Source organism: Macrobrachium nipponense, chromosome 24, assembly GCF_015104395.2.
Source record: "Macrobrachium nipponense isolate FS-2020 chromosome 24, ASM1510439v2, whole genome shotgun sequence".
Taxonomy (NCBI): domain Eukaryota; kingdom Metazoa; phylum Arthropoda; class Malacostraca; order Decapoda; family Palaemonidae; genus Macrobrachium; species Macrobrachium nipponense.
This window is the reverse complement of record NC_061091.1, coordinates 50008639-50031587: the sequence shown is the minus strand read 5'-3', so window position 1 is coordinate 50031587 and position 22949 is coordinate 50008639. Positions and strand designations below refer to the sequence as shown.

The 22949-nt window shown below is 33.8% G+C and overlaps 1 protein-coding gene and 7 non-coding genes across 8 annotated transcripts in view; 4 read left to right on the top strand and 4 right to left on the bottom strand.

The window, feature by feature from the left end:
* Positions 1-22949, top strand: part of LOC135205614 (uncharacterized) — a 141333-nt gene that overhangs the window by 95187 nt on the left and 23197 nt on the right. The gene's annotated exons all lie outside the window — the stretch shown is intronic.
* On the bottom strand, positions 10587-10668 carry Trnas-aga (transfer RNA serine (anticodon AGA)). Its single transcript has one exon. It is a non-coding gene; the product is annotated as a tRNA-Ser (tRNA).
* Trnas-aga (transfer RNA serine (anticodon AGA)) lies at positions 12042-12123 on the top strand. The gene has a single exon. It is a non-coding gene; the product is annotated as a tRNA-Ser (tRNA).
* Positions 13237-13318, top strand: Trnas-aga (transfer RNA serine (anticodon AGA)). The gene has a single exon. It is a non-coding gene; the product is annotated as a tRNA-Ser (tRNA).
* Trnas-aga (transfer RNA serine (anticodon AGA)) lies at positions 15454-15535 on the top strand. Its single transcript has one exon. It is a non-coding gene; the product is annotated as a tRNA-Ser (tRNA).
* On the bottom strand, positions 16199-16280 carry Trnas-aga (transfer RNA serine (anticodon AGA)). The gene has a single exon. It is a non-coding gene; the product is annotated as a tRNA-Ser (tRNA).
* Trnas-aga (transfer RNA serine (anticodon AGA)) lies at positions 18430-18511 on the bottom strand. Its single transcript has one exon. It is a non-coding gene; the product is annotated as a tRNA-Ser (tRNA).
* On the bottom strand, positions 21730-21811 carry Trnas-aga (transfer RNA serine (anticodon AGA)). The gene has a single exon. It is a non-coding gene; the product is annotated as a tRNA-Ser (tRNA).

Genomic DNA, 22949 nt, shown 5'->3' with positions numbered 1-22949 from the left:
GTGTGTGTGTATATATATATACATATATATGTATATATATATATATATATATATATATATATATAAAGAGAGAGAGAGAGAGAGAGAGAGAGAGAGAGAGAGAGAGAGAGAGAGAGAGAGAGTGTGTATTATCAAGCAGTGAGTTCTGAGTGCACGTTTGTGAATACAACTTTGATAGGCAGTTACACCTAAATTTCTTTACAAGATATTTGGGTACGTTTTCGTGGAAACCCTTGGAATCTGTGACCCTAAGATGGGATTTGAATTGCTAGAATTTTAATAAACAAATCTACTTATTTTATTCATTTTATTCCAGGAGGACCCGTTTGTGTATGTATACTATATGTATGTATGGAGGGTTAAGATAAAGTATATATTTTTAGGGAACACGTCTAACGAAACATTGCTTTATAGGGAACTACCCTTCAACAACAAAACACACTAACTTGCAAATGAGAAAGCCATCCACAATTACTGGTTTAAACTCCTTGAAATCTTTGTAAACAAACCACAACATTCAGAATGTGGTTTGGAAGGTTTTTAAAGTGCCCCGCTCATCGATTTTAACATTTATAAGTTCTTCTCTGCCATCTGAAATTATTCTTGATAGTGAAATCATGAAAGTTCGTCCTTATAGACCGAGAGAGCTCCAGTGCTTTAAATGTTTTGGTTTTGGACACTCCTCTAACGTTTGCACCAGAAATAAACTCTGTGAATCGTGTGGCCAGCCTGAGCACGAGGAATGTTCTGGACCGGTAATTTGCATAAACTTTAAGGGTGAACATCGAGCCCGTGATAAGAAATGTAGTGCATTCAAGAAAGAACAAGAGGCATTACTAAAATCTATTGCTGAACACATCAGTGTGGGACAGGCCAAGTAGCTGTTGGGCAGGAAAACCTATTCAGATGCCTTGAAGGCACAACAATTGAATACTGCTTCTTCTGGTGCCCCTTCTGGTGGGGCTCCCCGGTGCCCCGCTGGTGGGGCTTTCCACACCCCCTCTAGTGGGGTACCCCGTGCCCCCTCTGTTGGGGCCTCCCGTGCTCCCCCTGGGCAAATAGTACTGGTAAAACTGATAAAATCTCTCTCACCAGGACACAGACTCCTAAATTAGCAGAGAATTTTAAGATCCCTTCCTCTAAATAATGGCTCTCATGCAGTGGAACATCCGTGGCTTTATACCAAATAGAGAGCAAGTTCGGGTTCTGTTTAAGGATCATGATCTATCTGCAATGTGTCTACAAGAGACAAAGTTGGGAGAGCACACTCCCGACTTGGGTTTTAATTACTCATTTCATAGGTCTCCACCCCTGATAGGTGTACGTGCTCAGGGAGGCACAGGCATCATAGTCCGTAAGTCTGTTAATCATAGGGTTGTTTAATTGAACACTGTGTTGCAGGCTTGTGCAGTTCAAATTTTCAATTATAAATGGATCACTATTTGTTCTTTATACCTGGATCCATCATTAGAAAATAGATTGCAGGATGCGCAGGGTAATCCTCGTCAGCTAGAATTTTACGATCTACAGACATTGATAGACCAGCTTCCTAAACCCTTCATTCTGATGGGGGATTTTAATGCCAAGCACACCCTCTGGGGAGAGCCAAACTGCGACCGGTGGGGTTTAATAATAGAACAGCTGCTTGACTTAAATGACATCACTTTAATGAATGATGGTTCCCCTACAAGACATGATGTTTTTCATAATACTGATTCAGCCATTGACCTCACTATCTGCTCTTCGTCTTTGAGGTTAGATTACCAGTGGGTAGTAGACCAGAATGATCATGGCAGTGATCATTGGCCCATTCACTTAAAGTATATGAAAAATATTCCATCTCCATGTTTACCAAAATGGAAGGTAGGGGAGGCTGACTGGGGATTATTAAAAAAATCTACTGAAGTTGATGAAGAGATAAAAGATTTTCAGAGCCCAACATCTGCTTATGAGTATTTAATCAGTATATTGCTGTGTGGTGCCATGCTGTCTATTCCTCGAACTTCTGGTAAACCTCGTCATCCTCTAGTACCTTGGTGGAGCGATTCATGCGCCTTGAGCCGAAAGATAACTAGAACTTGCTACAAGAGATATCGTAGATATCCTTGCTTGGTAAATAAAATTATCTATAAAAGAGCTCTTGCTAAGCAAAAGAAAACATTTAAGCAAGCAAAGAGGGAATCCTTTATTAGATATATAAGTGCATTAAAATATGATTCACCTATATCATTAGTCTGGAACAGAATCCGAAAGCTGCAAGGGAAATATTCTCCACCTCCATTGCCTATTTTGAAAATTGATGGCTTCCTCATATCTGATTCTGGAGAAGTTGCAGAAACCTTTGGTAGGCATTTCTCCAATATATCTAGTGCCCTACATTACTCCCCTGCATTCAGGAATATTAGGGACGGTACCACGGTTGTTCCTGCTGTTAGTTTAAATTCAGAGTCGTATAATCTTCCTTTCACCATGAAAGAATTAGATCATACAATCTCGTTATCTTCCCCATCTCCTGGGGAAGATGATATACTGTACTCTATGATTTTTAATTTGCCTAGAAATACAAAACAATTTCTTTTAGACATTTTAAACAGTTTTTGGCTTTCAGGAACTTCACCAGAGTCTTAGAAGATATCGATTATTGTACCTATTTTAAAACCTTTTAAAGATTCCTTCCTTCCTAAGAATTATAGGCCAATTGCTCTAACTAATTGTGTTAGCAAGATTTATGAGAGGATGGTCAATGCTCGACTTGTTACTTCTGGATTCAAAGAATCTTTTATCTAATCAGCAGTTTGGCTTTAGGAAAAATAGAAGTACTTCTGACCTTTAGATGTTCCTTACTCGGGAGATACAGAATGCCTTTGCTGTGCAAAACCAGACTGTTGCAGTGTTCTTTTACCTAGAAAAAGCCTACAGCACTACCTGGCGAGGAGGTAATTTGTTCTACTGTCTTAAAGATTTTTTGTCAGAACGTTACCTGAAAGTAAGAGTGGGCTCTTACATTTCTTCTGCTTACCCTCAAGAAGAAGGGTTACCTCAGGAAAGCGTCCTTAGTCCAACACTCTTTAATGTAGCTGTCAACGGTCTACTAGAACAAGTTCCTGTCGGGGTGCATAGTCTGGCCTTTGCTGATGATTATGCAATAATCTGTAGCAAGTCTACAGCTGTCGAAGCCTGTCAAAAGATCCAGACTGCTATTAATGCTTCAACATTATGGGCCAGTGCTAAAGGGTTCAAATTTTCACCAGAAAAAACCAAAGCTATACGATTTAGCCGATTAAGAAGAGTGGAAGAGATCTCTACACTGTTTTTAAATGATTCGATTTTACCTTATGAAGATAGCATTAAGTATCTAGGTGTTACATTTGATAAGAAATTAACTTTTACTCAACATGTTAATGAAGTTGTATGTAACGTGAAGCTTCGACTTAATATTCTTAAAGTTGTGTCTAATTTTAATTGGGGGGCAGATCGAATTACCCTTTTGAGGATGTACCAGGTTTTTATGCCTAAGCAAAATTGATTATGGTTGCCAAGTTTATGGTTGTGCATGCAAGACAACACTGCAGAAACTAGATGTTGTTATTTATCCGTAGGGAGGAATTAGGCTTGAGAGTCATATCAAGAGTACTTACATCAAAGCTAAACCCTAACTATAAGTACGTTAGAGAACCAACTGATAGAGCCCCAAATAGACCTAGACTGCCAAAGCCGCTTGAAATTCGACTAGCAAGCTCTGCCAGGGAGGTGGGATTACTACCCCCTGCAGTAGCTGAAATTTCGCCCTCAAAGTTTCCTCCTTGGAATAGGCCACGCTTTGAAATCTGCCCAATTAGGGACAGCAGGAGCAACAGTTCTGGTGATCAGTTGAGGGCAAGTTTCTTGGATCATGCTTTTGAACATGGTGATTCTCATCATATATATACTGATGGCTCGAAGGGTTCTGATGGTGTTGGTTGCTCTGTAGTGACTAGTGATAATATCATTAAAAAGAAGCTTCCTTCTAATTCCTGTTTTTACAGCTGAACTGCTGGCAGTTTTGACTGCTCTTAAATATATTTTTTATAGTTCTTGTACTAACAAGGTTTTTACCATTTTTACCGACTCTTTGAGTATTTTATCTTCTCTCAAAAGCCTAGTCTCTTGCCACCCTTTAGTGCAAGAAGTACAAGATTGGTTTTATCTTTTAATTAATAAAAGAGGATTTTCTGTTAGATTTTGTTGGGCTCCGTCCCATGTTGGAATTGTTGGGAATGAGCGAGCCGACGCTGCTGCTAAGGCTGCAACTAGGCTTAGGCACATTTCCAACATGGGCGTCCCTGTTTCCGATTTTAAAAGTACCATTCGATTTTATTGTAGAGACCAGTGGCAGGCCCACTGGTCTACTTTGGATAATAACCTTAAATTAAAGTTGATTAGGCCTTCTGTTCATCCTTGGCCTCATAGCCGGATGGATAGAAGGTCTGAGATAGTTTTAGCTAGATTACGTATTGGCCACACTAAATATACTCACGGGTATCTAATGACGAGTGGAGCGGATAGGCAGGTTCCTCGCTGTTCCACCTATCATGTGGATTTGACTGTGGTGCATATTTTGGTGGAGTGCCCTTATTTTGAAAACAAACGTAGAGCTTGTTTGCTGACAAATAAGACTCTAGCCGATATTTTAGGTGAAGGTGCTCAGGCAGGGCAAATTATGACATTTTAAAAAAATATTGGTCTTTTTTATGAATTGTAATTTTCTCTTAATTGTTTTAAATTTCTTGTTTGGTTTTTATGAATGAATTATTTGTATGTTAGATCGGTTGTGTGTATGTTTGTGCGACAGTGACTTTTTTTTATTCTTAAGATATATATATGCGCTGAATGGCCCCTTGGCTCCGGCGCTTGGCTATGTGGCAAAAATTTTATAATCTTATCTAATCTGATGCTTGCAAATTCTTTGCTGACACTCCATAGTGCGGTGATGGCTTGATTTTTTCCTTCACCTCATATTCTTTTTTCCTTTCTTTATTTGTTTCTTTTCTATTTTGGATTTTATTATTTAATTGATTATTTAATTGATTTTGATTCATGGCTACAGGGTGCATATATTTTCATTTTTTTTTTTGAACTTACATCCTTTTCCTCCTTTTAGGTTTTTGCATATATTTGGATGTAGATCTCTGCATTCATCCTCATAGCTGTTCTAGGTTACTGCACATTTGTTTTTTTTTTTTTTCTTTTTTTTTTTTCTTTTTTTTTATTTTTTTTTTTTTTTTTTTTTTTTTTTTTTTTTTTTTTTTTTTTTTTTTTTTTTTTTTTTCCATAGATTTCATAATTGTGACATACCTTGGGATGTTTGTACTAACATCTTTCACCATATCTGCAATCCCCTCTTTTCAAAAGGTTGCAGACTTTGTCTTTCTTTTCTATTTTTCTAGCTCTTTCCCATCAGTATGCAGATATGGGTAAAGCCTCTTCGGGATTTTAGTTTGTGTTGTTATGTCGTAATTTATTTCTTCATATGTATGCTGCTTGATTGCCTCATATGTAGTATCTATGAGTATCTTTGCATCCATACTCTTGTATTGCTTTTTTTTCATTATTTTGTTCTGTTATTTCAGTTTTGTTTTCTTCTCTTCCATTTTCCTCTTCTTCCTCTTCCTCTTCTTCTTCATCCTCTACTATTTGCACATTAAGTCTTGATTTAATAACACTGTTTATCCATGAGAGACATATTGAGCAAAATACTCTGGTATCCTTACTCGTATTTAGCATGACTTCAGCACATTGAGGATGCATGGGAATTTTGCATGCAGAACATTTTCTGATCAGGTTTTGTGGATTGACTATGCTATACCACACCTTACACAGTTTGCATGCTTTTGGAAGAAGAGGAAAATGGAAGAGAAGAAAACAAAACTGAAATAACAGAAAAAAATAATGAAAACAAAGAGCACCCTGTAGCCATGAATCAAAATCAATTAAATAATCAATTAAATAATAAAATCCAAAATAGAAAAGAAACAATAAAGAAAGGAACAAAGAACATGAGGTGAAGGAAAAAAGCAAGCCATCACCGCGCTATGGAGTGTCAGCAAAGAATTTTCAAGCATCAGCTCCAAGATACAGCTCAAGAGACAAATACTGTATATACAATGCTAGGGGATGGTGCAGATACGGAGAAAATTACAGATTCATACACAAAATGAATAATTATGATGAAGGAAGATCAAATATATTGGAAAAGTTGGATTTTTTTTAATGTCAGAATTTCTGGTAATGAGGAAAAGAACAACATACCAGAACAGGAAAGAGACATGGGAAAATCCTTATTATTACCCATATTAAATGAAGGAGATAACACGCAAACCATCATAGTGATGAATGGACAGGGTTTAGTTATGAGTAACTCAAAAAGAAGTATAGAGTTCTTAGAAGAACTAACCCAAATTGAAAAGAAAATAGATGTAATGAATATAAGTGAAACCTGGTATTCCCAAGAGACTGGTAATGATGATCATATAAAAGGGTTCTAAACTTATAGATCAGATAGAAAAAATAAGAATCAAGGGGGAACCGCGATATAATGGAAAGAAATAAAACAAGGAAAAATATATGAGAAATATAGTAACTCAGAATGTGAACTAATAGCAGTAAAATTTGAATCTGAAAAATTAATGAACATAGTAATATATAGACCTCCTAATACTAAAGAGTTTGACACAGTGATAGAAAAATTGGATGATATATGTAGAAATCACAAGGACTGGACTATTCTCCTGTCCAGAGACTTTAACTTTCCTTTTGTAGATTGGAAAGAACGAATAGGAGATTGTGGTTGTATTTATACATATAAAAAAAAGAGAGTAATAGTAGTGCAGAAGATAAGAGGCAATTCGAAAAGCTATTAGATATGCTACTAGAATACAACATTCAACAAATAAATCACCTGCCAACAAGAAAGTTAAATACTTTAGACCTAGTATTTGTGAACGAGGTGAATTATGTTAAAAAAATAATAGTTTATAATGCGAGTATTTCAGACCATAATGTCATAGAATTAATTGTCCTTTCCAAAGCAAGTGAAAACAGAGATAAGCAAGAGATGAAAAAGTGGGAAGGATATGGAAAATACAATTTCTACAGTAAAAATATAAAATGGTCAGAAATAAATGAAGAATTAAACAAAGATTGGGATAACATTTTCGTAAGTGATGATATACAGGTAAATACAGAGATATTATATAAAATATTAGAGAAAATAGTGGATAAATATATACCGAAGAAGAAAAGTAAACATCAGTCATGCATACCAAGAGACAGAAGGATCTTGTTCCAGAAAATCAGAAAATGGAAAAAAGTCTTGCAAAAGAAAAAAATGCTTGGAAAGTGATGGAACTAAAAAGTAAGATAGAAAATGAAGAACAAAAGATTATATAATCAAAAGAAAAGGAAAAACAGTACTTGGAAGAAAAAACTCTAGTAAATATCAAGCAAAACCCCAAACTATTGTACTCGTATGCAAAAAAGATGAATAAAAGTAGAATAGAAATAGGCCCTCTAAGAATTGAAGGGATATTAACGAATGAAAAAAAAGAAATATGCAACATATTGGCAGAAAGATAAAAGAGAGAATTTACCCCTAGAATTGATAATGATAATGATACAGAAATAAGTGATGAAAATAATGAATATTTAGCAGACATAGATATTAATGAAGCCGATATAGTGCAGCCTATTAATGAAATTAAAAATGGAGCAGCAGCTGGGCCTGATGGTGTCCCTGCTATTTTGTTGAAGAAAGTAGCTCATTCTATCGCAAAGCCCCATGTAATATTATTAGGGCAAGGTGTAGATACAGGCAAGATGTATGATGAGCACAAATTAGCATATATTACCCCTACTTTCAAAAGTGGATCAAGACTAGAGGCAAGTAATTATACGCCTGTGAGTCTAACATCACATATTATGAAAGTGTATGAAAGGGTAATGAAGAAAAATATGAAACATTTAATAAAAAATAATTTGTTTAATATAGGACAACATGGTTTTGTACCTGGAAAAAGTACACAAACCCAACTGTTATTCCACCGTGAGAACATATACAAAAATATGAAAAACAGAAAAGAAACAGATTGAGAAATCGGATGAAGCTAAGGTAATATCCGGTGTGCCACAAAGTACGGTGCTAGCTGCATCGCTGTTTACTATGATTGCAGACATAGACAGTAATGTTAAGGACTCGATAGTGAGTAGTTTCGCCGATGACAAGAATAAGTAGAGAAATTACTTGTGATGAAGATAGAAATGTGTTACAAAGAGACCTTAACAAAGTATATGAATGGGCAGAGGTAAATAGGATGGTATTTAACTCTGATAAATTTGAATCAATAAATTATGGAGATAGAGAAGGAAAGCTATATGCATATAGGGGACCTAATAATGAAACAATCACAAATAAGGAAGAATTTCAAGACCTTGGTGTGATGTTGAATAAGAACATGATATGCAATGATCAAATAGCAATTCTAATGCCAAAATGTAAAGGAAAAATGGGAATGTTGTTACGGCACTTCAAAACAAGAAAAGCTGAACACATGATTACGCTTTATAAAACGTACGTTCGTAGTCCACTTGAATATTGCAATATGATATGGTACCCACACTATCAAAAGGATATTGCACAAATAGAGAGTGTACAAAGGTCCTTTACAGCTAGAATGGAAGAAGTTAAGGATCTTTACTACTGGGAAAGATTACAATTTTTAAAATTATATAGTTTAGAAAGGAGAAGAGAACGCTACATGATAATTCAGGCATGGAAACAGATAGAAGGAGTTGCCAAAAACATCATGGAGCTAAAAATATCAGAAAGAGCAAGCAGAGGTAGATTAATAGTGCCCAAAACTATACCAGGAAAAATAAGGAGAGCACACAGGACATTAATCCACTATGCACCAGCATTGACAATGCAGCATCTATTCAATGCGTTGCCAGCTCATCTGAGGAATATATCAGGAGTGAGCATAGATGTGTTTAAGAATAAGCTCGACAAATATCTAAACTGCATCCTAGACCATCCAAGATTGGAAGATGCAAAATATACCGGAAGATGCACTAGCAACTCTCTGGTAGACATTAGAGGTGCCTCACACTGAGGGACCTGGGGCAACCCGAACAAGATGTAAGGTCTGTAAGGTAAGGTCTCTTCTTCTTAATCTTCTACTATTTCCACATTAAGTCTTGATTTAATAACATTGTCTATCCATGAGAGACATGTTGAGCAAAATACTCTGGTATCCTTACTCATATTTTGCATGACTTCAGCACATTGGGAGTGCGTGGGAATGTTGCATGCAGAACATTTTCTGATTAGGTTTTGTGGCTTAACTATGCTATACCATACCTTACACAGTTTGCATGCTTTAGGCATTATTTTTCCTATTGCATCAATTAGTACATTCACAATGTTCACCTTATTCATTTTCTTTGTTGGAATATGTTGATTGATGTAAATTTTCTTTATAAGTCTCTTGACCACTTGAATTTTATTTGGAACTCCTTCAATTATTTTTATGATGTTTTCTGATGATTTATTCTTGTTTGAAGGATCATATCCTTTCAATATGTCTATGAATACTTTTGTATCTTTTTGATTAGGGCTGTTATTGATCTCATAGATGAGAAATGCCAGCTCCCTTCCTGCTACATCATATTGCATATCTGCAAGACAAGCAAGATTTCGCCATCTCCTCCCATTGTTGGAGCTTATCGCCATCCTGATCTGATTTATAATATTTCACTCGATAAACTAACTTAGTAGACTCTTTATCCTACTATTTTCACACTATTGTTATCACCGACAATTCGCGAACACTTCTAGATATAATTCGTTTTCTAGTCGTATATTAAACGCGTGATATCGGTTGATTAATCAGACTGTGCACAGGTACGTCTCACTAAGCAAAATGGCACTACTTGAGAGAGAGAGAGAGAGAGAGAGAGAGAGAGAGAGAGAGAGATATTCTGTGACTACTTATAAGAAAATACTTAAATGAAAAAAAGGACAGGTTCTGTTGGAATTTGGAGAAAATAAAATGAAACATTGTGGTCCATTACTTTGTTTTTATACAGCTGACTGCAACTCATTACCTATGGCATTCAACAGTACTCACAGAGTTATCAGCAAGCATTGTATCCCGTTACCAAACCTTTGCAATTTCTCTCTCTCTCTCTCTCTCTCTCTCTCTCTTCTCTCTCTCTCTCTCTCTCTCTCTCTCTCTCTCTCTCTTTCTCACTCTCTCTAACGACGCAGATCTTCAGCTCAGGTTTTGTTGTTTTCTTAAGTTCTGAAGTAAGCATATTATTAATAAATAATAATCCAAAATGAAAGTTTTAGTGAACCTCTTGTGAGTGACACTGCCATCTCATCTCTGTGTAAGACTCTCGTGATGTTTATTCCTTGCCAGCAATGGTCACAAATTTATAAGAATTTCGTATATGAAACATTCCAACATTACTTTCCTAAGCCAACAAACAGTATGCACTACCAGTACAATCTAATTTCATATCACTTTCCCTAAAATCGTCTCACAATTCGCAGTGAGTAGGATTCGAACCTACGCGGGAAGATCCCATCTGATTTCTAGTCAGACGCCTTAACCACTCGGCCATCACTGCACAGAAACGTTATTAAGTACTCAACTAGCTTAGTTGGCGAAAACATGAAGACCAAAATAATCAAGAATTATCCCAAACAAATCATCTAAGACTAATTACAATACACCAAATTATTTCTGCCGTGATCGAGAAAAGTTTCAAGTGCTGCCATAATATTCAAAACAGCACAATGTTTTAGTCACAAAGTCTTCAAAGGTGTTAAATATGAAATCTATTTTAGATAAAATAACAATCCTTAATATACATTATTGAAATAAATGTATAAACACAACAGCACTACACTTTAGTCACAAAGTCTTACAAGAAATAAATGTGAATTTCTTGAAGATAAAATATTTGCTAATACTCAATTAAATAAATTGAAAACTTAAGCATATGCGCATATGAACAGAACATCTACAACTATACACTATCTACAGTTGGTTCCAAAATCCTTTACATGAATATTTAACCATCCCTGGAGAACAGTGGGCACCACAAGAAATGGAAGACTCAGACCTACATGGACGAGAACTAAGAAGTGGGAGCCTGAAGATGAGTGGAGATTTGTGGAAGTGAAAGCACATGATGCACAAGGAGTAACATAATTTCACACTGGTGATTTATACTACGTGGCTTTGGAAGTGATGATAATGACTTGGCTAATAGATTTAAGAACAAATAAAGGCAGGGTATAACATGAAATTACAAACTGTGCAGTAAATTCAGCTAGAGAGAGAGAGAGGAGAGAGAGAGAGAGAGAGAGAGAGAGATTCTGTGAGTATATGTAACAAATATTTAAAAAATATAGGTTATGCTAGAATCTGGAGTTAACAAAATGCAACACTACAGTACATAAGTTTCTCTCTCTCTCTCTCTCTCTCTCTCTCTCTCTCTCTCTCTCTCTCTCTCTCTCTCTGTCTGTTTCTGTGGCATCTACTATCTTTGCGCATGTTAATAGTAGGAAGCTAATTAAAAATAGAACAGGTACCCTAAGGGACAATAGAGGAAACCTGGTGAATTCAGACTTGGAAAAAGCAGAATTACTGAATAAGTTGTTCACTAGTATTTTCACAATAGAAGACACTACCTCAATACCGGAACCTGCTATTAAATATGAAGGGGCAGAACCGTTGGACAAAATAATATTTACAGAAGAGGATATTAAAAACAAAGCAGACAAACTCAACAAATTCAAATCTCCTGGCCTGGCTGGAATTCATCCAAGAGAAATTGAAATATACTGCAGTTGTGATGTTATGGAAATGGCTAGCAGAAAGCATTTTATGCGAAACAGTGTCTTAAATGATTTGTTTAGGATAATCCTCACTTATATTTGGTCTTTTGTAATGTTTTTACCTACTAAGCTGGTTGAATACATGTAAATTTTCTGTGCAGTGATGGCCGGGTGGTTAAGGCGTCTGACTAGAAATCAGGTAGGATCATCCTGCGTAAGTTCGACTCCTACTCACTGCGTAATTGTGAAACGACAATAGAGAAAGTGATCTGAAATCTGATTGAAACTGTAGTGCATACTGTTTGTTGGATGAGAAAAATAACGTTTAAATGTATCAAGAACCAAACTGTCTAAAATAAATGCCCATTTCTGGCGAACAGTGCCGCTTACGGAGGCTTAAGCTCATTTTGGATTATTATTTTAGGTAATATATGCTTAATTCAGAGGTTAGAAAATAAATGATGGGAAAAACTACAAAACTAAGCTGAAGTTTGGTGTCTTAAAGTAAATTTTTATGGAGAGAGAGAGAGAGAGAGAGATAAGAAGTATAAAGATTAGGTAACGGGATACCATTAGCACTGCAAACTCTGAGTACTACTGAATTCCATAGGTAATGTACTGCAGTATAAAAATAAAGTAATTCAATACAATGCTGCATTTTGTTTTCCCTATATTCCAGAATAATCCATCTTTTGAAAATATGTTTTACAATTGCTCGCAGAATCTCAATCTCTCTCTCTCTCTCTCTCTCTCTAGTTGAATTTGCCTTAGTTTTTAATTTCATGTCATACATTTGGTTTTTTCTTAGATATATTAGAAAAGTCATCATCATTGCTTCCAAGGCTGTGCACCAAAAATCACCTTTGTGAAATTCTACTAATTATATGTCAATGTGCTTTCTCTTCCACAAATCTCCACTCGTCTCAAGTCTCCCACCTCTTAGTTCTCATCCATGTAGGTCTTGGTCTTCCATTTTCTGTGGTGCTCACTATAATCCAGAAATGGTTAAAAATTATAAAGAATTTCGGAACCAAATGTCGATTATGAATGGATGTAGATGTGCGTTAATTTGCTGTGCATATGTTTTATTTTATTTTTTATTTTTTGAATAATGTAGTATATTAAGAAATATTTCACCTTGAAAAAATTTACATTTATTGCCTGTAAGGCTTTGCCTAAAATATAGTGATGTGATTCTATGGCAACACTTGTAACTTTTCTCAAGAACATCATAAAAAAATTTATGCATCATAATAAGCCTTAAATGATTTGTTTGGGATAATTCTTGCTTATTTTGGTCTTTTATTATGTTTTTGACATGTAAGCTGGTTGAATACATGTTAGTTTTCTATGCAGTGATGGCCGAGTGGTTAAGGCGTCTGACTAGAAATCAGATGGGATCTTCCCGCGTAGGTTCGAATCCTACTCACTGCGAATTGTGAGATGGTTTTAGAGAAAGTAATATGAAGTTAGATGGAACTGGCAGTGCTGTTTGTTGGCTGAGAAAAATACAGCTGAAATGTTTCAATTGTCAAATAAGTGGCCGTTCCTGGCAAGCAACGAAATTTCATGAGGTTCTCACACACAGATAGGAGATGGCACAGAGCCACGTAACGTAAGAAGCTTACTGAAGCCTTTATTTGGGATTATTATTTAAAATATGCTTCATAGGTAGGAGAATGAGAGTCTGGAAAAATAATAAAGTCTTAGCGGAAGTTCTGCTTCGTAGAGAGAGAGAGAGATCTTGTTTTTCTTTTTTCTTAAATATATTAGACAAGACATCATCATTGCTTCCATGGCCGTTCACCAAAAATCACCTTTGTGAAATTCTACTACTCATTATACGTCAATGTACTTTCTCTTCTACAAATCTCCGCTCGTCTCAACACTCCCACCTCTTAATTCTCATCTATGTAGGTTTAGGTCTTCCATTTGTGGTGCCCACTGTTTTCCAGGAATGGTTAAAAATTCATGTAAAGGATTTTGGACCTAAATGTAGATTGTGAATGGATGTAGTTGTGTGCAAATTTGCTTTGTATATGCTTGAATTTGTTTGAATAATGTATATTAAGAAATTTTACATTTATTGCTTCTAAGACTGTGACAGAAATATAGTGCTGATGTGAGAATATGGCTACACTCGTAACTTTAATCGAGAACAACAGAAAGCATTTAATGCAACATAAGCAGCCTTACGTGATTTGATTGGGATAATTTTCTATTATTTTGGCCTTTTATTATGTTTTTGCCATGTAAGCTAGTGATGGCCGAGTGGTTAAAGGTGAGTAGAAATCAGATGGGATCTTCCCTTGTAGGTTTGAATCCCACTCACTGCAAAAAGTTGAGAAAATGTCATGTACACTGATACCAAGGGATTGGCCTTAGTGCTACAATTCACATTGACCAGGATGCAGATGGGCACAGAAAGATCCCATTCAACTTCGAGTCAGAAGCCTGGACTGTTCAGTCACTAGAGCACTGAAAACTCACCTGTTTATAACTGTTGAAATAAAAAAAAATTATAAAGTAATTTAAGTTTTACTAGAGAGCAGAAGGCGAATCCATGCAAAACCTGGGACAAACACTTAATAGATTTGACCTCTTGTTCCTTGACCTTGTGATATATCAGATTTTCTTTTGTCCCCTTGTTCTTATAACACTGAGACATAATTTGGAAATCACCATCGATCTCTTATTTTAATAATTATTATTGCTAGTATTATTGTAATCATTAGAATATATTATAGTTAATATTTTCACTTTTGTTATAAGTATGTTTATAGCCCCAGCCAGACACAGAGGAAAGATATTTTATGGGTTGCACGGAAAACAAATTGATACTACTTTTCAAGCCTGACTTAAAACTAACCCAACTGAAATAAGAAAGGTGTTCCAATTTCTAAAAAAATTAAACGTATGGGGCGTGGGCCAGCTGTTGGATGTATGAAAGATAAAGACAATCGAGAGAGAGAGAGAGAGAGAGAGAGAGAGAGAGAGAGAGAGAGAGAGAGAGAGAGAGAGAGAGAGAGAGAGAGAGAGAGAAATCATAAACTTCTGGTCAAGGCAAACTAGATACATTCCTACTTCTGTGGGTTCCTTTATACCATAAAAAAAGGTCAAGATTTTGAAAATCCTTACTGTTGTCCATCAACCATATTTTCAAGTTCAAGTGCTGACAGCTAGTAGTGTGCATTGTTATCCACAACACATACTTTACATTTTATCTCCCGTCCTCACCTTCAGTGCTGCGTGACAGAAAGGGCAACTGTGATAATTAACCAATGCTTCCCAAAATCTCCAACCTCCCTTCTCAGAGTTCTTATCCTTGCTACCCCAACTAACATGCAAAACCTACAAGGAATATAAAAACTGAATTCTGTAAGAAGACTGAAAGTTGTGGTTGCTTCAGTCCTTCAAATCATCCACCTAGTAAACAACGCTTGAATACTATCTTCTTACAACCATAGTTACAAAAATACTCTCATTGCATGCAGTGGCTGCTGGAAATTTTTTTGCTACAGACAGCTACAGACAGGCAACATTAACATTAACACCTAAACATTTTCTATGCAGTGATGGCCGAGTGGTTAAGGCGTCTGACTAGAAATCAGATGGGATCTTCCCGCGTAGGTTCGAATCCTACTCACTGCGAGTTTCAGGGAAAGTTTTAATAATAAAATTCCTGGAATAAGTAGTGGATAGTCTTGTGATTATGTGTTGAAATTAATTAATTGAAATTGTTCAAGGGAATTGTTTGAATTAAGTATACCTGACCAAGGAACCAAACCCTATCAAGATCCTACACTTGAGTTCAGAGTTACGGGATGTGCCAAAGTAATGCTAAACCTCAGAGCCCACTGGTTTTCAATGTAATCGTAAAATATTTGAATATCACTCGTTTAAGCAATTTCAGTAATTGCAATTTTGGAAAATACTATGGTTTGTTTGTCCTAAACAAAAGAGCTGGGAAAACCCTAAGGTATGAACTAGAGACAAGCAGCACTTGCAGGAAATTCTGCTGCTGGTCTTTAGCTGATACCTTGGTATTTTCCCAGCTCTTTTGTCTCGGGTAAACAAACTATAACTATTTTACAGGGTTGCAATGACTGAATTTGCTTAAACGAGTGATATTCAAATATTTTATGATTTCATTGGAAACCACTGGGCTCTGAGGTTTAGCTTTATTTCTTGGTCAGTGATACCTAATTCAAACAATTCCCTTGAACAATTTCAATTAATTAACTTCAACATGTAATTACAAGACTATCCACTACCTATCCAGGAAATTTTATTATTAAAACTTCCCCTGAAATTCGCAGTGAGTAGGATTCGAACCTACGCGGGAAGATCCCATCTGATTTCTAGTCAGACGCCTTAACCACTCGGCCATCACTGCATAGAAAACGTTTAGGTATTAATGTGGATACTGCTGACCTGTAAATTGGCTGTGACAAATATATTTCCAGCAGCTACTGCATGCAATGAGAGTATTTTTGTAACTGTGTAGTTGTAAAGAAGATAGTACTGAACAGTTGTTTGCTATGAATAAGGTTATGTATTAGGTGGATGATATAAAAGACTGAAGCAATCACAACTTTCGGCCTTCTTACAGAATTCAGTTTTTATATTCTTTGCAGGTTTTGCATGTTAGTTGGGGAAGCATGATTATTTTTGGAATCCATATGTTGATAACTCCCTATGTATACAAAAGAAACATAATTATGTGTTAACATAAAAGTATTGCAACAATAAATGGAGTAAAAAGTTGAAGAAGATTATGAAAAAATGAAATATTCAAGAAAGGAAACTTGATACCATCGCTTAGTTTTACCTTGAAGGATTAATGCTCAGATTACTAGAAAGTTTCAAATATTTCGAGTAATAATGGGCAATAAATGTAATAAAAGATCACTATTTATATTCCACAAAATCGGAAAAGAACAATAAAAGTTAACTTGAATCCTAACAAGATTTTTGTGCACAAAAGTGACTCGTTGTAATGTGTATATATATATATATATATTATATATATATAGTATATATATATATATATATATCAAATATATATATATATTATATATATTATATATATAGATTATAGCTCTAATATATATATAATATATAATATATATATATTATATCCATATATATATATAATATACTTCTAATAATTTTAAAAAAATATATATTATAATCTATATATATATATAATTAATATATAGATATAAATTATATATATTATATATAATATATATATATATATATATATTATATATATGTATATATATTATATATATATATATATGTGTGTGTGTGTGTGTGTGTGTGTATATATATATATATATATATATATATATATATATATATATATATATATATATATCATACCGATTATCTACGTATTTCCTTTATCACATTGAATAAGGAATATTAAATCGTCAGCGCAATGACTTGTCACCAAAAAAAAATTCCAAGTGCGAGATGAGACATTAAATAGGGCTTGAATTAGTTCCCAATGTTTTACGTAACCCGTACTCCAATGAGAGAGAAGGTGAGGAGGGGCGATGTAAAATTAGGTTTTAAGTTGTTGTTGAAACACTGAAAAAGTGAATATAGTAATCAGTCACAAAAGCTTATGTTAATTTATTAACTAATATCGACGAGTTGGATCTTGTGACGCGTTGTTAATTCATTTTTTGCATGATCGAACATATGGTAATACGATTTTTTTTTATACTAAAACTTGGATGTTAGCTTATTTGCATTATATTGCATCGTTAGCTTCTAAGTCCAGTGATTACAACAGGTCTTATTGAAAACATGATCATTCAGTCATAGGAATTGCAAAGTTACCCCACCAACCTCAAGTACTTTAGAGATAGTTATCATAGCTCTTCTTATTAAATCCTATGTCGATATTCACATATAGTGGGATAATCCCGTGTAGAAAATTATCTCGTTTGGATAAGCACTGTAATTGGGGAATACTTTATTGCAACCAGCATTTTTCCATGAAGATGCATCAAGTGAAAGAAAGATGGAAGAATATCCTTAGGTGGGATATGAGATCTGCTGTCAACGACGTTGAACAGCTAAGTAATAATGCGTAGCCACGAATGTTAGTCATTTGGCTATGGGACTAGAAACGGATGTTATGCTATTGTCTACGGTAAGATATTCAAGGCATTATATATTATGGGAGAGAGGGAGAGAGAGAGAGAGAGAGTGGGACGGGGGTCGAGGGTTATCTAATCAAGAACATTTCATCCCTTTAAAGAAAAAGAAAGTATAATTTGTTTCACATCGGTAGTGATATAAAATTCTTGTGGTACTCCTTCATTTATCATGCTGAAATAAGCTAATTTAACTTTTTCAGCAGTCATTGTTTATTACGCTTATACCATAAACAGCGGTGAAACTGCGATGATCACCTTGGCAGCAATGACGCGCTACGCTGTAATTGAGTAGTCTGCGGAAATTTCACGCCTAGTTTCCGTTGTGGGCACATTCCTCTTGGCAATTTTCTTCACAAAACTTTCACATTTCGCAGTGAGTAGGATTCGAACCTACGCGGGAAGATCCCATCTGATTTCTAGTCAGACGCCTTAACCACTCGGCCATCACTGCTCATAGATGAATTATGTATATATATATATATATATATATATATATATATATCTATATATATTTATATATATATAAAATTATATATCATATTATACTCAGATGATGATTAATAATATATACTATATAATAATAATAAATATTATTATAATATATTATATATATAATATATATATAATATATTTATATATATTATTATTAATTATCATATTATATATATATTTATATATATTATATATATTATTATAATATATTATATAATATATATATTTATATATATAATATATTTATTATAATATATATAATTATTATATTTATATAATTATAATATATTATATATATATATTATTTATTAATATCTATTATAATTATATATATATATATATAATATAGATATATATATATATATATATATATATTTATACATAACATATTCATATACATCATATATATATATACATATATCATACATAATATATATATAATATATATATTTATATATATATTATATATATATATTATATATTTTCATATATTATATATATATATATATCTACATATTATATATATATATATATATATATCTATATATATATATATTTAATATATAATTCTTCTATTATTTCATATTATATATATAATTATATATATCGCTATCTATATCTATATATAGATATATCTAATAATTATATATTTAATTTATATATATATAACTATATATATAATATTATATATATATATATATATATATATATATATACTTTATATTATAATTTTATATATTATATATATATATTTATACAATATATATACATTTAATACTAATATATAATATATATATATATATATATATATATATATATATTATATACTATACTATATATAATATACATATATATATATATATATATATAGATATCATATATATATAACATATATATATACATATTATATATATTATATACTATATATATATATATACATATATTATATATATATATATTTATATATTATATATATATACATATATTATACAATATAATATACGATTTTATATATATATATAATATATATATATATTATATATATATATAAATACTACATACAATACATACATACATAATACAATCATATAATATATATATATATATATATATATATAATACATAACATACATACATACATATATATATATTATATATATAATTTATATATATTTTGTATTATTCTATGTACATATATATATCTTATATATATATATATATATATATATATATATATATATACACCATAACATACATACATACACACACACATATATATATAGTATATATATATATATATATATATATATATATATATATATATATATATATATATATATACACACATACATACATACATACACACTATATATATATATATATATATATATATATATGTAGATATACATATAATATACATATATATATATATATATATATATATATATATATATATATATATATATATATATATGTAAATGATTTATAAATAACTAAAATGGTCACATTTCAATAAGCAAGATGAACGGTATATATTGCATTTATTCAGTACTCTCGCATGGAAGTGCTGGTGCATGAAATCTTGATGGTGAATTGTGCACACATCAAAAAGATATTTTTCCCTGCCTAATAACTATGGCTTTTGTCCTGTTCAGTGGGACGCAAGTACCAAGCGCCTTTTGTTGCCACGGGGCAGAGATTGACGGAAATTACCGTTGTAGTTGTAGGGGTTACGATTATCGTTCACATTTTTGTATTATCAATGCTATTGGTACCATTTGTTATAAGAGTTAGCCTCTCTTCTGAGGCAAAGTTAATTTTAGAATAAAACGATGCAATCTCAGAGGAAATTAATGAATCACTTAAATTTTCCGCTTTATACATCTGTCATCTATCATTGCTTTCATTATGTTCTACAAAAACTCTTAGCTAGACTGCGACCAGGGCTATAAACTATGAAGCTTGTGTTTTTTTCGAACTTGCTCAAGTGCAGAGTTTTCTTTCATTCAAGAGCGAAATCTATCAAGATTTATGTATTTTGCCAAAATTTCCATTCCCTGATAAGACCTAACTATGCCTTTGTTGCTTATCTGTCAAAATGTGGTAGGATGAATGTTCGCATATAAATGAGTTTAAACATAGAATGAAAGGCAGTGCCGAGCATAAAAAATTAACTGCAGCTAGAATGACAAAATCATCAATCACGTATTAATCGAATACAAATAACACACAGAATTTTTTTCAATGGTTCAGAGTATATAATTTCGGTCATTGAACCGAAAAGAAAAATGAAATTGGAACATTGACTGACCTTCTGAGGCATAGAATTCGTATCTACTTGAAATATCACTTAGTACCTCGCTGTCCGTCAGGAGAGAGAGAGAGAGAGAGAGAGAGAGAGAGAGAGAGAGAGAGAGAGAGAGAGAGGCGGGTGGTGGGTCGGTTGGGAGCTGAAACAAAAAATCATGTTAGCATTTAACACTTAGATGACCAGTAGGGTGTGGTTGCTGGTGTACTATAAGGATAGGGTGTGAGTAGCATCACTTCATCCACTGGCGACACCCACCTTTAATTAAGAATCTTACTGTATATATCCATTCCAGTTTCTTGTTTATATTCTGCTGTCCAGCGGCTCTTAACCATTACTCGTAGTTGTATACCTATACCTGTAGTTCTTTTTGCCTCGTTTACTATTCTCTGGACTACGTGAACTCTAAAGTCGCTATCCAACCACTCCAACTCCCCGTTTTCATTGTCTTGAGAGCTGAATGGCTGAAAGTGTTTGGCTTTGTAGCCTCAATGTCATTATTCATTTCAACGATTCAATCACTCTGTTACTTTGCGCCGTGATGTTCAGTAACTATGACATTGGAAGTCAATTTCTGGTCCGCAAACGTAAAGGGGGTTACTGTTCTTATAAAATTACATTTGGCTTCGTATTGCATTATATTTTTATACAGGCGTTGGGTTTATGAGTATGGTGTATGATCGAATCCCTCATACAATTTTACAACAGTTATACTAGTGACATTGTAAGAATAACAAGACTCACGACCTTTTGCACTTGACTTCGGGGCGGGAGAACTCCACGGACACTTCTCGCCCATTATCGTATGTTGGCACATTCCTAGGGCTATTTATAGACCTCGCGATTTCTATTTTAAAACTTTCACATTTCGCAGTGAGTAGGATTCGAACCTACGCGGGAAGATCCCATCTGATTTCTAGTCAGACGCCTTAACCACTCGGCCATCACTGCATGTATATTATGAAATCCTATATCAATAATTATTATAATTTAAATTTGAAAAGCTGACTTAACGAAGACTGCCTCGCTATAGTGCTTTGGCAAATGGCAATTCAAGTTTATAAAACCAGTAAGCTGCTTTACGCAGAGATGAAGGTGATCTTTAGCCCCATAATGAAAGTAAAATTTACCTCAGGTCAGTGACCTCCACGTTGGCGCTTGTGGAGCGATGTGGCGAGTGCCTTGACCCGAGGCCGCAGTCAATACTCACCCAAGATTCTGATACATTTATGGCGATCTAAGATGTGGATTCCCTCTTTACTAATGTTCTGTCAGGGAAACAATTAACATAATTTTAGACATATTATTTCCCCAACCTCATCCATGTTTTCATAATCTTAACAGTTCTGCTTTTAAATCTCTTTTAGAAATGGCGGTGCTGGACACCACCTTTATTTTTAATAATTTTGTATAGACAAGTGGAGGGCGTGGCTATGGGGACTCCATTAGGTCCTACCTTTTCCAATATTTTGTTGTGCTCGCTGGAAGAGCACGTTTTAGATGAGTACCCTTTGTCCTTCTGTCCACTGTTTTATAAAAAATATGTTGACGATACCTTCACCCTTTTCAGGCGTAGTTTTGATTGTGATTCATCCTTGGAATTAACTCGTATCACACAATTCTTAAGTTTAAACGAGAGTGAACGACCGTCTTTCGTTTCTAGATGTAGAAGTCTTTCGAGAAAACAATCATTTTTAATACTGCTATTTAAAAAAAAGGCATACATATTTGAGGATCAGTTTTCATAGCTTTTGTTTTCGTAATATTATATTCAACTCTATTTTCACTCGTGTAGATATAGAGCTGTCTCCCTTACGTCTGACTGGTATGTCTTTCATAAGGAAATTACCTTTCTTTTAACATATTTTACCGATAACTGCTTTCCCACCAAGCTCGTCAGCAGGATTATTTACAGGGTTCTTAATAGTTTTGCAATAGCACCAATGAAATTAATGTTTCTAAGTTTCCTTTTTACGGCCGATTCCCATATTTGCACGATGATTCCTTTACGGCCGAATTTACAAACATTGTACAAGAATACTTTGGTATATTAAATGTTTAACTTATTCCTATCAATCCACTCACAATT